Source organism: Anas acuta, chromosome 10 (assembly GCF_963932015.1).
Source record: "Anas acuta chromosome 10, bAnaAcu1.1, whole genome shotgun sequence".
NCBI lineage: Eukaryota > Metazoa > Chordata > Aves > Anseriformes > Anatidae > Anas > Anas acuta.
The window spans coordinates 18238478-18253217 of record NC_088988.1 but is presented as its reverse complement, the minus strand read 5'-3'; the positions used below and the strand labels follow the sequence as shown (position 1 = coordinate 18253217).

Genomic DNA, 14740 nt, shown 5'->3' with positions numbered 1-14740 from the left:
CTGCTGCTGCCTGCCTGGTTTTCATGGTAAGCTTCTGGCTCTGCTTGCTCTCTTGAAGCAGGGCCTGACCCAGTTGCTCAGCTCCACTAGGGAAGTGAAGGGGAACGATCACCTCCAAGCTGAAAGTGAAGTGGGCAAAGCAAACCTGAAGGAGAATGCTGATCTCCCTGTAGATTATCCCTTTGACTCAGAAGAACCTGCTTTTTGTAGTCCTCTCTTTTGACCAGCCTAGAGATATCTTACTAGCTAAATGTAAATTATACCAGAGGAAGGACAACAGTATCTTATTATTATATAAAGCTCTCAGGAAAAACAGAAACCATGCATATTGAATATGAAAAACTCACAAATTTAACTATACCCCATTTCAGATTAACTTTTCTGCATCTGCAGACTGTATGGAGATTTTCCAGATACATATCAGACCTCCTAATGCAATATCCTTCATGTGAAAGGAGAGTCAGTTACATTTTGCTTCTTAGAAGGAAATATAAGAAGGAAGGATATCCTTCCTCCTCTGTTGGAAGAATAACTCTTATTTTTCTGCTTCAAATCTCTGTCAGAACATTGCTCTCTTTAAAGCACTTTCCTTTCATCATTAACAAGTGTAATTGACCTTTTTAATAGTAACAAAGAACAGAGAGGGAGTGCGGAGAGAACTTTGTATATCTGCACAGTGGGATTCTTGGCTGTGCCCTCTCTTACCCTTGCAGATGGAGCAGTTGTGAGCATTCAGTGACAATGAACTTAGTGGCTGATTTCAGGGCATATTTGTATTTTTGGATATTTTAGCAACAGCAAACGCCTGATAAGGATGCATTGAACTATCCTATGGAATTGTTCTAGCAGTAACAAATAATTTCACTCACCTTTGCTGACTAAGCAGTTGTTCTTATATATGGTTTCCAGTTGTATTTTATAAATTACTTTAATTTACAGTGCATTACACGGTTATGTCTCTAAATCCTCATGCAATAATTTGTATCTTTTCCCTTGATAATTTAATTGTTTGTAATTTTTTTGAAGGTAACTTCTTGGTAATCCAATCCAACAGCTACTTTCCCTTGCTTCTGAATAGTAAATATTTAGGTACTGTTTATTCAAATTACCCAAGGTACTGATTTTACAACTTTCTAATCTGGTTAACACAAACAGTATTATTCTTCCTCTTCCTTGGGGAAGGGAGGGTGTGTGGAAGAGAAAGCACCACAAAAAACCTGTTTCTTTGCATAAATACAAACTAGAACATTTAATTAGTTTTGCTACTGTAGCTGATGAATGGTCTGTGTGTACTATAAATGGGGTATATATATCATGTATACTTGCACTTTAGTTAGAATTTTGCAGTATCTTAATACATCTATGTAAAGAAAGGTTTCAGTTCCAAAAAATAAAACTTCATCTAAATCAAATCTTTATAGGAATTTCAGTGTTCTAAGTTCCACAATATGATCCCTGAAACATTAAATTCAAGAGAAAATAGTTGGGTAAATAAAATTATTTGCTAGATGGCTATATGAAAATGCACACACACACACATGAGCAGAAGGAATAGGAAAAATTGAAAATCTGCCCTAAAGTCCAGTTTGCTCATGATGGGTTACTCAGTGTAATAAACACCTGTCAATTTGCCTGTCAATGGGCTAGGAAAGAGAACTCTTGGTGGTTTGCATTACAGTGAGGTTTATTTTTTGATACTGGTGAGTCCTGATTATCAGATGAAAGTGCTTATGTTCAATAAAAGTTAGAAAAGGATTACAAACTCTGTGATGTTCTTTTTAGAAGAAACTTTGTCTTTGCAATCTCAGTAGAATGCTCTCCACAAAAAAAAAAAAAAAAGGTATGTGACTTAAAAATAAGATAGATCTATCATTCCTTTTAAGGATATGTCAATCCTGCCAACTTGTTTGTGGAATTTTCTTGCACCTAAATTTCTATATCTGACTCTTATGCAACTTCCCATCACTTCTAAGATGAAATAGCTGGTGCATCTAAAACTTGCTTCAACCCTCACTAACTGATGGAAAGGATTTTATTTTTTTTTAATGTCAATATTCACTAATATATTAAATGCTTTCTAGTTGTCAAGGTGATGGGGACTTCTGTAATTACATAGGAAAAATCTTTTTTGCTTGAGGAGAAATATAAAAATTCTGATTTTTTTTCTGCTTACTAAAAACTCAGAATTTCACAATGTACATATGTACTTGGACTGTAGGACAGTTCTGTTATAGTCTTTTACCACTTTGTGAAATGAAACTGGTGTTTTGCATAGTTGCTAAACAACAAATATATTAAACTCATGCTACATTTTACATCTTCTGTTAAAACCTTCACAAATCTGTAAAATGAAAGTAATGAAACATTAATGAGCATAATTCAGTCCATTAAATTTGTCCTTTTAACCCATGTAAATAGAAATTCATTGATTTTATTGCAATAGTTTATAGAAACTTAGTTTGTGGATGTATCCTCTTGCAAATGGTTGTCTTATGTCTTTAACTGATTTATCCTTCTTTCTTTTATTGCCATAGTGCTATTTTCCATGTTCAGTCCATCATTGAAATATGAAATTTCTATCCGAATTACCTTACTGCTTTCAAAGCATGTAATCCTGAGTGCAGAATCTTGTTTCTTTATCAGTCTAGACAGAAATAAAGCAGAAGTTTACAGACAGCCTCTATAAGTATGGTCATTATCACACTAAAATCCAAAGCAGGTCAACAGATGTCCTAATAAATATGACAAAATTAAATATGCCGTATTTAGATTTTCTAGGTTCTTCCTGGTCCCTTTGATGTAGATTTTATTTTTATTTTTTATTTTTCAATGCCTGGCATTCAGAAGTTCATTTGATCCATTCAGGTTTCAGAATGTGATAAAGGTAGATCTATTACGATCTGTAGGAATTCACAGCTTTTGTGATCCTGACTTTATAGGTTGTGGACAGTAGACAATTCAAAAATAATTACTTGAAATTTGGATTCACCATTTATAGTCCCTGTGTTCCCAGTCATCTCAAATAAATAAAAGGAGGAATTGAAATATAGAGTAAGTTAACAAAAACCTCACTATGACAGTCAGTTAGAATTAAATATAATTGCTGAGATTTGCATTAAAAATAAATTCAAAAGGTAGATTTTCCAGTGTTTCTAGTAATGCATTTTCCTGTCCCTCCCCCCTCCCGTTCCTTTCCTATCCCCTAGTCTTTGATAACGTTTCTTTAATTGTCTTTTAATATGTATTTACTTAGAGAAAATGTCCTGACTTCCTATGAATTGATATTGGCGTCCCCCAGGGCTCGGTGCTGGGGCCGGTCCTCTTCAACATCTTCATCGATGATCTGGACGAGGGCATTGAGTGCACCCTCAGTAAGTTTGCAGATGACACCAAGTTAGGTGCGTGTGTCGATCTGCTCGAGGGTAGGAAGGCTCTGCAGGAGGATCTGGATAGGCTGCACCGGTGGGCTGAGGTCAACTGCATGAAGTTCAACAAGGCCAAGTGCCGGGTCCTGCACCTGGGGCGCAATAACCCCAAGCAGAGCTACAGGCTGGGAGATGAGTGGTTGGAGAGCTGCCAGGCAGAGAAGGACCTGGGAGTGATGGTGGACAGTCGGCTGAATATGAGCCAGCAGTGTGCTCAGGTGGCCAAGAAGGCCAACGGCATCCTGGCTTGTATCAGAAACAGTGTGACCAGCAGGGCTAGGGAGGTGATCGTCCCTCTGTACTCGGCTCTGGTGAGGCCGCACCTCGAGTACTGTGTTCAGTTTTGGGCCCCTCGCTACAAGAAGGACATGGAGGTGCTTGAGCGGGTCCAAAGAAGGGTGACGAAGCTGGTGAGGGGCCTGGAGAACAAGTCCTACGAGGAGCGGCTGAGGGAGCTGGGCTTGTTCAGCCTGGAGAAGAGGAGGCTCAGGGGCGACCTTATCGCTCTCTACAGGTACCTTAAAGGAGGCTGTAGCGAGGTGGGGGTTGGCCTGTTCTCCCACGTGCCTGGTGACAGGACGAGGGGGAACGGGCTAAAGTTGCGCCAGGGGAGTTTTAGGTTAGATGTTAGGAAGAGCTTCTTTACTGAAAGGGTTGTGAGGCATTGGAACAGGCTGCCCAGGGAGGTGGTGGAGTCACCATCCCTTGAAGTCTTCAAAAGACGTTTAGATGTAGAGCTTAGGGATATGGTTTAGTGGGGACTGTTAGTGTTAGGTTAGAGGTTGGACTCGATGATCTTGAGGTCTCTTCCAACCTAGAAATTCTGTGATTCTGTGATATAATTAAGGGTCAATAATTAAAAATATATATTTTTAATTAAATTATTTTGATACTTTACCATTTAGCTCCTCTCACTGTTTTTTTGTTTGTTTGTTTGTTTGTTTTTGACAATTTTACTCTTTATTCTTCATAAAGGACCCAGGACCTTACTGGTCATAGTCACAGTTCTGTAAATAACACATTGGAACAGCTTTTCATATTGCCAGTGCTTTCTTTGTTCCTCGCACAAAAACAGATACATTTAGGCATATGTGTCTGCTAAACTGAGGCTTAGTGCAATACAAGAAACAAGGGAAAATTCTTGTTCAGGATTTGGCTTTTCTTCAGTGATGTCACATCGCTTCAAACTAGGTTAGTGACACTGGGAATGGGGAAGGAAAGGTCAGTACGTGTCTACTTTCTCTTCTCAGTCTGCTGAAAATGCTCTCCTAGCAATGTGGGTATTCTCTCTGGTCAGTTCATCAGAAGTAGCTGAGTCAGATATCATAAAACAGCTAACATACGTTTACTTGCCAGAAGCTCAGGCATATCATAGTTATAGCTTAATCAGTTTAATTGTTACAGGTTTATTATAGCAATAAAATATGATATAGCTGTAGCTTGTCAATCCTAAAACACTATTGCTTCTTCATAATGGGCCTGTCCAGATATTATCAAACTACTGGTCATGAAATTGGATGACCCTGTGTTGATGTCAAAGAGATTGACAGTATTCATCTCCCATTGCAAAATTTGTCCGGTTAAAAAAATAAAAATAAAAATAAGTGTTTGATGTTTGATAGCTGATTGTACATATCTTCATTTTGAATTAAAAATTAAGTTGTCTTGGCTTCACTGAAATTTTACTGAATTACTATCAGAACAGATACAGCTGATGTCATGTCAATAATCATTTCTGGACACGATGCTAAAGGAGGAGCGAGAGCTTAGTATTAAGTGGGAAGATACTAAGGTAACCCTCATGGGCATAGCTGAGAACATATCAGTGAGCAACTGGAGTTGGATCAAGAAAGAGTATGGTTCTCAAAGTGGATGTGATTACTAGAGACAGAAGTGAAGTCCAAATTAAAAAAAAAAAAAAAAAAAAAAAAAAAGAATACATGAAATCAAAAGAGCAGGCCAGAATAAGAAGATGGCAACAAAGAGAGTAGTAGCTCAGGAGAGGTGTCTAAAGAATATTTGATAGGAGATTTTGCGCTGCCAAGTAAGGTTATTAAATCTGCAACTAGAGAAATCCTGAGGGAAGAAGAGGATGTGATCAATGTAAGAGAAAATACTTTGAAGAGCATAAAGCATTGTTAAATAATATTGATTGTGCAGGTGAAAGAAAATCATCTCCATGAAAATCTGAGGTAGCATCTCCCACTAAAAGCATCAAAAATAAACCTTTCTGGTATGGATGATATGCTAGCAGAACTTAAAATGGGTTAGGATGCAGGGTGAGAAACTGGACAGTGATCTAGTGATAGTGTGAGATTGACTTAGAGCAAAGAAAAGGTGTCTGGAAGGAATGTACAAATTACAGAAAAATTTCTGTAGTGTTGCATGTCAGAATGATGTAAGCCACTCTGGAAAGGATTTAAAACAAAATGAATAGGTAGGGTAAGGCCTGAAAGGTTCATAAATGAGTGGATGGCAAACCATATGACCAGGATCAATAACACTGAGAATTTGGCACCAGACCTGCTGATCTCAGAGTTTCTTAATTTTGGGGAGAAAAAATAAGTTTATGAAGAAGGAGGTGAAGGTGAGGACTCTACCAGAAACAGAGGTTAAAGAGTAGTTTAATTATCACAATCAGCCATCAGTAAATTTGCAGGAGTAATGCTGGAATGAATTATAGAGTAAATTGGCAGTGGTTTGGAAAATATTTTAAGATTACAGTTCAGTGCTAAGGGAAGATGATTCTTCACTAGACCTAGAGAAGGAGGTCTAGAGAGGGCATGTACACATGTAAAAGAGAAAGGGGAAAATTACAAAGAACTTCTCTAAAGGCAGAGATGGGTGGTGAGAAACAAGAATCAGAAAAGATTACCAGTGAATAGACAAATTTAGAATACATGAGTCTTCTGTAGAAATATAACCATGAATACCGAGGTTGTCTTGTAAACATTTTGGGCGTACGGAATAGAGAGGTGTCATTAATGAGAACGATGGTGATGTTCATAGATAAATTCTTAGCAATGATCCAGCTTCTCCAGTCAAGGACTTGAGAAGAGACTTCAGAAGAGCTTTGCTGGAATAACTACTATGGTACACGCATTTTCATGAGTACAAGTGGTGGACAGTAGACTCAGCTTCCACTGAAAAGTCATTACATCTTGCACAAGATTTCTGCTACTAGTCATGAATGTTTCTTTTTTTTTATTATTATTATGAAACTTAAAGAGTCATGTTTCAAATGCAATTTTATCAAAGACAATCTAAAATTTTAAGAAGTAGAGATCACTCAAACTGCTCAATTATGTAAATGAAAAGTATATGTTCATTTTGTTTGATGTTAAAAATGCATTCATGGTAAATCCCATCCTGTCTGTCATTTCAGTCTGACTTGCATAAATAAGCTGTCTCTGCTCAGAGAGGACTGGGGGCTGTGTGATTCTTCATCCTGGTCACTTTGTGTTTTGTACCCTTTGTTGTGATGCTTTGTTTTTCACTTTTAAGGTGTGTGTTCATCACAGAAAATCTTGCTTTTGTGTATGTGCTTGTGTTTGGTGTGCAGGCATATATGCACACATACTTCAGAAAAAACAAATGCAGCTTTAATGTTCACATGAAATGTGCACGAGATCTGGTAGGTGAAATCTTGACCCCATGAAATCAGTGACAAGCTCTATGTTGATTTCACACAGACCAGTACTTGGCCCTGTAGACCAAGGTGAAGGTGTTTCTGCTCTGATTTATGCAGGTGTTTCTGCTGTTTCTGCAAAACAAAGCTTCTGCTCTTTTAATTATCTCCACTGGAATATGAGGAATCTATTCCAGTTAAAATACCAGAGACGGTTCTTGGTGGTGGTTGCAGGGGCAAGAGTCTGCTGCATTGCTTGCTTCCTTTGGAAGTTCATTTCATTCAGTGGTTCCATAAAAGAAAAAAATATATATTTCAGGGCTGCAGAAATCATTCCTAGCCTAAAAATGCAGTTTGAATTTTGTTCCAGTAGATAAATATTTTTTGGGGTGGAGGTTGAAACCTGCACATCTCAGATTTGTTCTTCAAAAGCACACAAATGCTTTAGAAGCCGTAGTTCCATTACCTTGCATTGAAACACAAGTCTCTAAGTGCACATAGTCTTTCTGAAAATGGGATTTTGGTGATTTTTTTTTAAAAGCTTCCATATTGATTTTCTTTAATTTCAAAGGAATTGATCAAGATAAGCTTGTGTAGTGTTTGAATATATTACGTTAGCAACTTCTATGTTTAGCTACATGTTCAGAAAAATACAGTTAATTTTCAATTTACCAAAAGAGAAGCAGTAGATATGACAGGACACTGAAACGGAACATATCATGTCTCCTTGAAGATTGCACTTTTGTATTAATGAATTGGCAAAAAGCCCCAGGGTATATAACAAAAGAGGTATTTATTCTTCTGTCTATACGGTTCAGTTAAATATACTGTTAATTGATTCAGAATTACTTTACTACCGCAAATAGTTCTCATGAAGTATTTCCATCCTTGCACCTCTAACACAGCAAGCAAAGCAAAAATGCCAGCTGCTTGGTCTGTATGTTGTCTGAAGAACATGAAAAGAGGTCTCAAATTCTGGTAGTTTACAGTGTTTCTAAACTCAAGCAATTAATCCCAGTCCCACTAAGATCCATTTAAATTTGATAAAACTGCTATAAAATCTGGGAGAACATACCGTGTAAACAAGATCAGAATTAATCCTAGTCCCAGAAGTCTGTATGAATACTGGCCATTGTCTCCCACATACTCTCATCTCTCCTAACAAAATTATTTTTCCTTACCATTAATAACCTCGCTATACCTCACCTCTTGCTATCAGGAGAGTCACAACTCTGCTTTTAAGGTTTTGAAAATTAATTGGAATACCAAACTTTTGGTGTTTATCTCTAAAGCAGAATCATTCTGAAATGCTTATTTTAAAACTGAAAATTGAATTTCTCATTTTGAGTCCTTCCTTTCACAAAAGCCTCGAAAGAGCCTCATTAGTAAAAAAAATTCTGGCAGTATAGCCATCAGTTGCAAAACCAGCCTAGTTATTACTTCTCTTTCAATGCTACTTTAATAATTCCTACTTTATTTTTTTTTGTTCGTCTCACTCATGCACTTTCTTAATCTGCAATTTTTTGTCCTAAATCTCACTCCATCTTTTCCCTCCTTTTCTTCCTACACCCACATAATCTTACATCCTTTCTTCTTTACCTGCATATTTCCTTCCAATTCAACAACATTTTATTTCATCAACCACTTAACCTTCCCAAAGTTAAGAAGCTGCCATTACTTGCTTCTCTGGGACTTGCTTTCCAGTCCCTGTAACAGGAGTGGAAGGAATAAATATCAGTCCTTTGAATGGTGCAGCTCTGCTTCTGCATGGACAAATTCCTCTTGAAGGGTCCCTTATAGAAAACTTGAATAGATTAAATGATCGAAAGACCTGATTGTTGTGTGCCATTTCTGTGGTGGTATATGGAATTCTGGAGTACAGTTCCAGTCCTGAGATGCTGCCATGGAGAAGACTACTATCATATCAGATGACAATATTTGTGTCTCTGGTACTTTCCCCAAATCCAGTATCTCTTTGTTTCTTTGTTTTTTAATTTATGTTTAAGTTAAGTTATATTTATGCTCAAAATGCTGAGTTTACATTTAGCATGGCTTGTTTTTCTAGATGCATCTTCCATGTCAAAGCTGGTGAAGGAAGGGAAGTTACTGACTGATCTCAGGAAGTCTAGTCTACGAACCATGTCCTGGTAGATCACTTTTTGTGCAGCTATACTCAATTTTAGTTTCTTCTGTAGGTTCACGTATGTGCTGAGTGTACTCAGCAGGACCTACTTTGTTATGGCATACAGTTGACCTTTTCCCTGTGATGCACATTTAATCAGAGGCCAATTCTGCAGAACAGATAAACTGTATTAATAGATTTGTCCAGCCATCCCTGTGGCATTGGAGTGTTGTTTTCATGTTGAGGGAAGAACTCTTATCAAGTCTGCATACTTTTAGTATGAATATTTTTACTTGATAGACTTTTTCAAATTACTCGTCTCTACTCAGTCTCATTTCTTCAGTTCATATTGCATGTTTGATGACCTGTTGAATTTAGTCCATGATTACAGTTCCTTTCCACCCTAACTATGCTTTACTCCTTCTATACACTCTTTCTTCTTATTTTATGAAAATGCTTACTTATTTTTTTATGCTTTCTCACTGTGTTCTTGTCTGCATTTGAACTTTTGTTAAATGTAGTTTACTGATCATACTAATCAGTGGCCCAAAAGAACTCGCAAAGAAAATGGAGGAGGAAAAAAGAAAAAAAAAAAAGGACTCACTATAAATAGCAACTGCCTTAAACTAGGAGATATCATACTGCAGGAGTACTGGGATGCTTCAGCCATTTTTAGAAATGAACTTTAAAAAATCCTCTTTAGGTAAAGTTTTTTTTTATTATTATTATTTTAATTTGGTTTCTACATAGATGCAGAAGTACCAAAATACCAAAAGAAATCTTCTTCACATTTGCAATCTCACTCTTAAAAATGCCATATGATTTATGATTATGTTGATTTATGTTACAAACTTAATGCATGCTTTAACCCTCTGTTCAACCCTGTATTTTTAAGCATGCTTTTCCTGGCTTCCACTAATAACTCACATTTCATTCAACTTTTTAGAGAGTCTTCACAAAAATATGCATCTTAACCGACTCTGAAGCCCTGGGCCCATAAATACTGAGAACCTTTTAGGAGGCAAATTCCTTCATTTCTCCCATGCCATAATTGCTTATCTCATTAAGAGATTGCTCTATTAAAATTATATTTGTATTTTTTACATTTTATATTTGAAAACATGAATGTATAATGTCTCCCTGGGACTCTGCACCATAACGATGAAAGATACAAGTACAGTCTAAGACAGACATGTTTAATTAGTGAGCAAACTTGACATTTTCAGTGTTTAGACTAAACAGTGAAAAAGCCAAGAGCAAACTAGCATTATTTTTTTTAATTTTTTTTAGGTTGCAGACAGAAAATAATTTATTGAACTCAAATGAAAACGAAACCTCTGTATTTGTAGTGGATAAAAGGCCATTAGAGTTAGAATTCAGTACTTAATCACAAGTCTAAATATTCGAAATGCTTAAGTAGGAGCAATTATATCATTTTTGAGTGATAACCATTCAAACTCTGTAGGTTGCAATGGCAGACCAATGTCTTCGTTAATAAAATATTTAGTTCAGTAGCACCTTCTATACATATACAGAACTACCTTCTGAAATCTATTTTTTCCTCCTAGAATTTGTTGCAAATGTTATTTGCACTCTGATAACACAAATTTACAGCATTATGTAAAGTTGTTAAAACTTCAGTATCTCTTATTTTCTCCTCCTTCACATGCTGATCAATCCAGCAAAACATCCCACTTCACAGAAAAGGCAGTTCTGAGATCTCATCCTCCTTCAGCACTCAGTGAACCTTATCACACTGAAACAGGGACCAGTTGAAATGTGTTCTCCCTCTGGATATGATCTGGATTTTAGTTCCTCGGTACAGAGACATATTTTTTTTTCCTTTTTATAGAACAGTTAGTAGATGCTACCGAGTTGCTGTTTACCAGGAAGCAGATTTGGCTGTTTCAAAACCTGCTACCACAAAGCGACTACAGAGAACCTTGTGTCTCCCATACACTTTGGTATTATTATTACATCTCCCATACACTTTGGTATTATTATTACTCTTCTTTGCTTGATCATATTCTTCTGTTTATGCTCTTTACACTGCTTCTCTGGCTCATGTGAAGAAAAAGCTGGTTTAATTGTTATATGGGGCACTGACGAGAACTCTATCAATAAACTACCATCAGTAAGTAAACAGAGAAAAGTGCAAAGCTAAGAATAAGCCAGTGAGTCTGCACAAACACAGGAGATGTTGGAGGAAGTTGAGAGCAAAGCTTGCTCACAAAGCAGCTGAGCTCCTTGGGGAGATGAGGGAGATGCTCTTTCTGAAGTGGATCGACTTTTGCTGGCAGTCTTTATCTCCCTGTGAGGGCAGTGAGTTCAGCAACTCCCATGTGTCTCCCAGCACATACACGTGTGCCGGTGCTATCAGTACACACAGACAATGGCATCAAGGAATAAGATTGATGTTCAAAGAGTAGCCTCATATTGGTGCTTGGTGGGGTGTGAGAATGGATGAAACTACACTGTCCCACTATAGGGATTTCCATGCATAACATTATTTCTGTTCTCCCACGTGCCTGGTGACAGGACGAGGGGGAATGGGCTTAAGTTGTGCCAGGGGAGTTTTAGGTTGGATCTTAGGAAGAACTTCTTTACCGAAAGGGTTGTTAGACATTGGAACAGGCTGCCCAGGGCAGTGGTGGAGTCACCATCCCTTGAAGTCTTCAAAAGACGTTTAGATGTAGAGCTTAGTGATATGGTTTAGTGGGGACTGTTAGTGTTAGGTTAGAGGTTGGACTCGATGATCTTGAGGTCTCTTCCAACCTAGAAATTCTGTGATTCTGTGATTATCAAGAACAGTGGTAGTTAAATCATGTTCCTCTGCCTCTTGTCCTGTTGTTCCCAAGAGAAAGAGGCAGTACGGTATAGTCTTGAGGAGAACTGCCTTTGGGAATGATGTTGTATTTCATGGTTACCTTTCTGTAAGTTGGAGACCTAAGTAGAAGTCATTTTATTCCAGGTCAAAGCTGAGACCTTTACACGTACTATAAACGCTTAAAAGCATACATCTTTATTATGAGGAATCCTTAATACATTTTATGTACCAAGAGTTAATTATTTTGCTCCTCCTTGATTCTTTTTCTATTTTAAAATACTAGTTACAAATGTCCTTTACTGTTTTCTAGAGCAAAATAAGGGATATATAGCACTAAATGACAAATGCAATCCTTGTTTCATTGGTGGACTCTGGCAGAAGGGGAGAGGGTCTGATGCTGTTTAGCTCCTAAGGCCACAAAACATTGGGAAATGCTAATTGTGGACAGGAGGCAGCAGCCCCTCAGTCCTCCAGAAAATCTGTTCCAGGAACTAATAAAATACTTTAACACTGCAGATTAAAGATCATCCATCACATAAATTCTCACTTCTAAAACAAAATCACATTTTTCTTAATTCTGTCAAGCTCGTGTAATTGTGTGTGTGGATGAGAATGCTGTGAGGGAGAGAGGCAGAAAATTGAAGTTTTCAGACATTTAATTAATTTTATTAATTTCACTTAAGTTAATTGGGACTACCTTTTAGTTAGCTCTGAGTCTTTCACACCCAGCTTCACATACATCTTCCTTGTAAACAGAAGGACAAAGAATTATGATATTTTTTTTTTATAAGAAAGCAGTAAATAATTAAAAAAAAAAAAAATCCTTATCTGGGTTAACAGAACAAATATGAGCAAAAAATATTATTTCTTTTCAGGTTCTAATAAAGTCTTGAATGCACTAAACATACATGTGTGGATTTTTCAGTCAGACTACCAAAAGCTGATCTTAGCTATATGCTGTGTGGCTTGTAAAATTAAATCACTGCTCCACAGGTGTGCATCAGTGGTGTTAGTTCTGCAATGTTTTGGGAGACTTTTTTGGTAAGGTCTAAAGTCAGCATAAAGTATTGATCTGACATTTAACAAGCTGCCAAATTAGAAAACGTAACATGGAAAACCATCACATCCATAGCAGTGGTATATTACTTATTCAATAAAGATGGTACGCTGTGATAGGCTATGGCATAAATCAATGAGATTTTGGTTAGCATTTCATATAGAATTATTTCTAAACTAATACACTTTTGCAGTGACATTGTTTGATCAAATTTCAAAGAATTATACCAGTTTGTTAAAAGAAAACTGGCAACTCCATTATGTTAAGATACTTGAGTATAAATCTGTTGGTAATCCCCTTGTTCTTCTCAGGAGCTGTACTGTCTCACATCAGCACGGTCCTGAAATAAGAACTAGTGTTTTGACTTCTGCTGCCAGGACACTTGTTTGAATCTGGCCAACATTAGTTGTGGGTAATCAATAGCATTTATAAATCAGTTGGAGACTGTGTGTTCACTTCAGTTTGTGTTTCCTGGGGCAAACCATCAGACCTCAAATACAGCCAGTGTATTTTTTTCTGACCTGGAAATTATTCACTAGCTATTAGGAGAGAAACTGAGAGTCAAACGAATAGAAATACTGTCATTGTTACTGATGACAATAACGGGATGAAAGACTGTCATGTTAGCCCTATCTTTCCTAAGTTAATATATATTTTGTCCAAGATTTGCTTTAATATTCCTAATTTGTCACAAAACCTGACCAAATTACACACTAGATGCTTACTTAGAATGAAAGCACATCTTGTCTTCTGAATTCTTTTGATAGCTGTCTTATCTTTCTTTCCCTCTTTTCTCAGTCAGTGAGATTCCTATTCCTCATCCAAACTTTCTTTGCTGAATTAAAATACTTGTGCCTTGGAACTAATTTATGTCAGCACAAAATGTTACAAAATCAGCTCAATAGGATTTTATACCTACTTCAGTGTTGTGAATGATGAAGTGACATATAAGAAGGCAAACCTTTTGGGCTGGCGGGTGGAACATGTTCATTTGCATCTACTGCTAGCAGATGGAATGTGTTCTTTGCATCTACTGCTACTAGTTCTATATAATATTACTCAACAGATCATTAAGGTTTGTGGTCAGTTTTTAGGTTCAGTTGTTGGGGACTTTTTTCTCAACTAGCAATCTAATTTTCATTCTTAGGGAATCTGTTATTCTTTGATGGGTAATGAGTGATTCAGTAGAAGGAAGCAGGAATAGTTCAATTTCACAAGCCTTTTTAATTCAGGGTTAGAGGATGAAAGAGAAGAACCTACAGAACCTGAGAGCTAGGGCCCTTAGGATTGAGCTAAGGCCAGCTTTCTCATCTGTGGAGTTGTTTTTTTTTGTTTTTTTTTCATTATATCTGACATTTTTTGAGGGTGAGTTTTGTTACAGTCTATTAGCCTATGGCACTGGGCTGGGAAGATGAGACTTCACTGAGATACAGAACACATAAAAAAAAAAAAGTGAACAATTGAAATTACAGGGTTATTGGTATCTTGTTGTCAAGGTAGCTTGAGGTTGGTTTTGTACAGAGAGGAATTCAGCTTGCTTTTGTGTGTGATACTGTGAAATGAATTCAGCGCCCAGTGTGCTCCAACACTAATTATGAAACTTTCTAAAAACAAAGAACAAAACCAAACCAATTCTTTCTAGCTTACTTTCACTGTTTAACTCTTGTCATGCCTTTCTGGG

General features: G+C 37.1%; 1 long non-coding RNA gene across 6 annotated transcripts in view; it reads left to right on the top strand.

Moving 5' to 3' along the window:
• Positions 1-2421, top strand: part of LOC137861823 (uncharacterized) — a 72268-nt gene extending 69847 nt beyond the window's left edge. For all 6 annotated transcript variants that reach the window (XR_011099873.1, XR_011099875.1, XR_011099870.1 and 3 more), the window contains one exon: positions 62-2421. This is a non-coding gene — a long non-coding RNA (uncharacterized lncRNA). The remainder of the gene's footprint in view (positions 1-61) is intronic.
• Positions 2422-14740: the final 12319 nt, after the last annotated feature.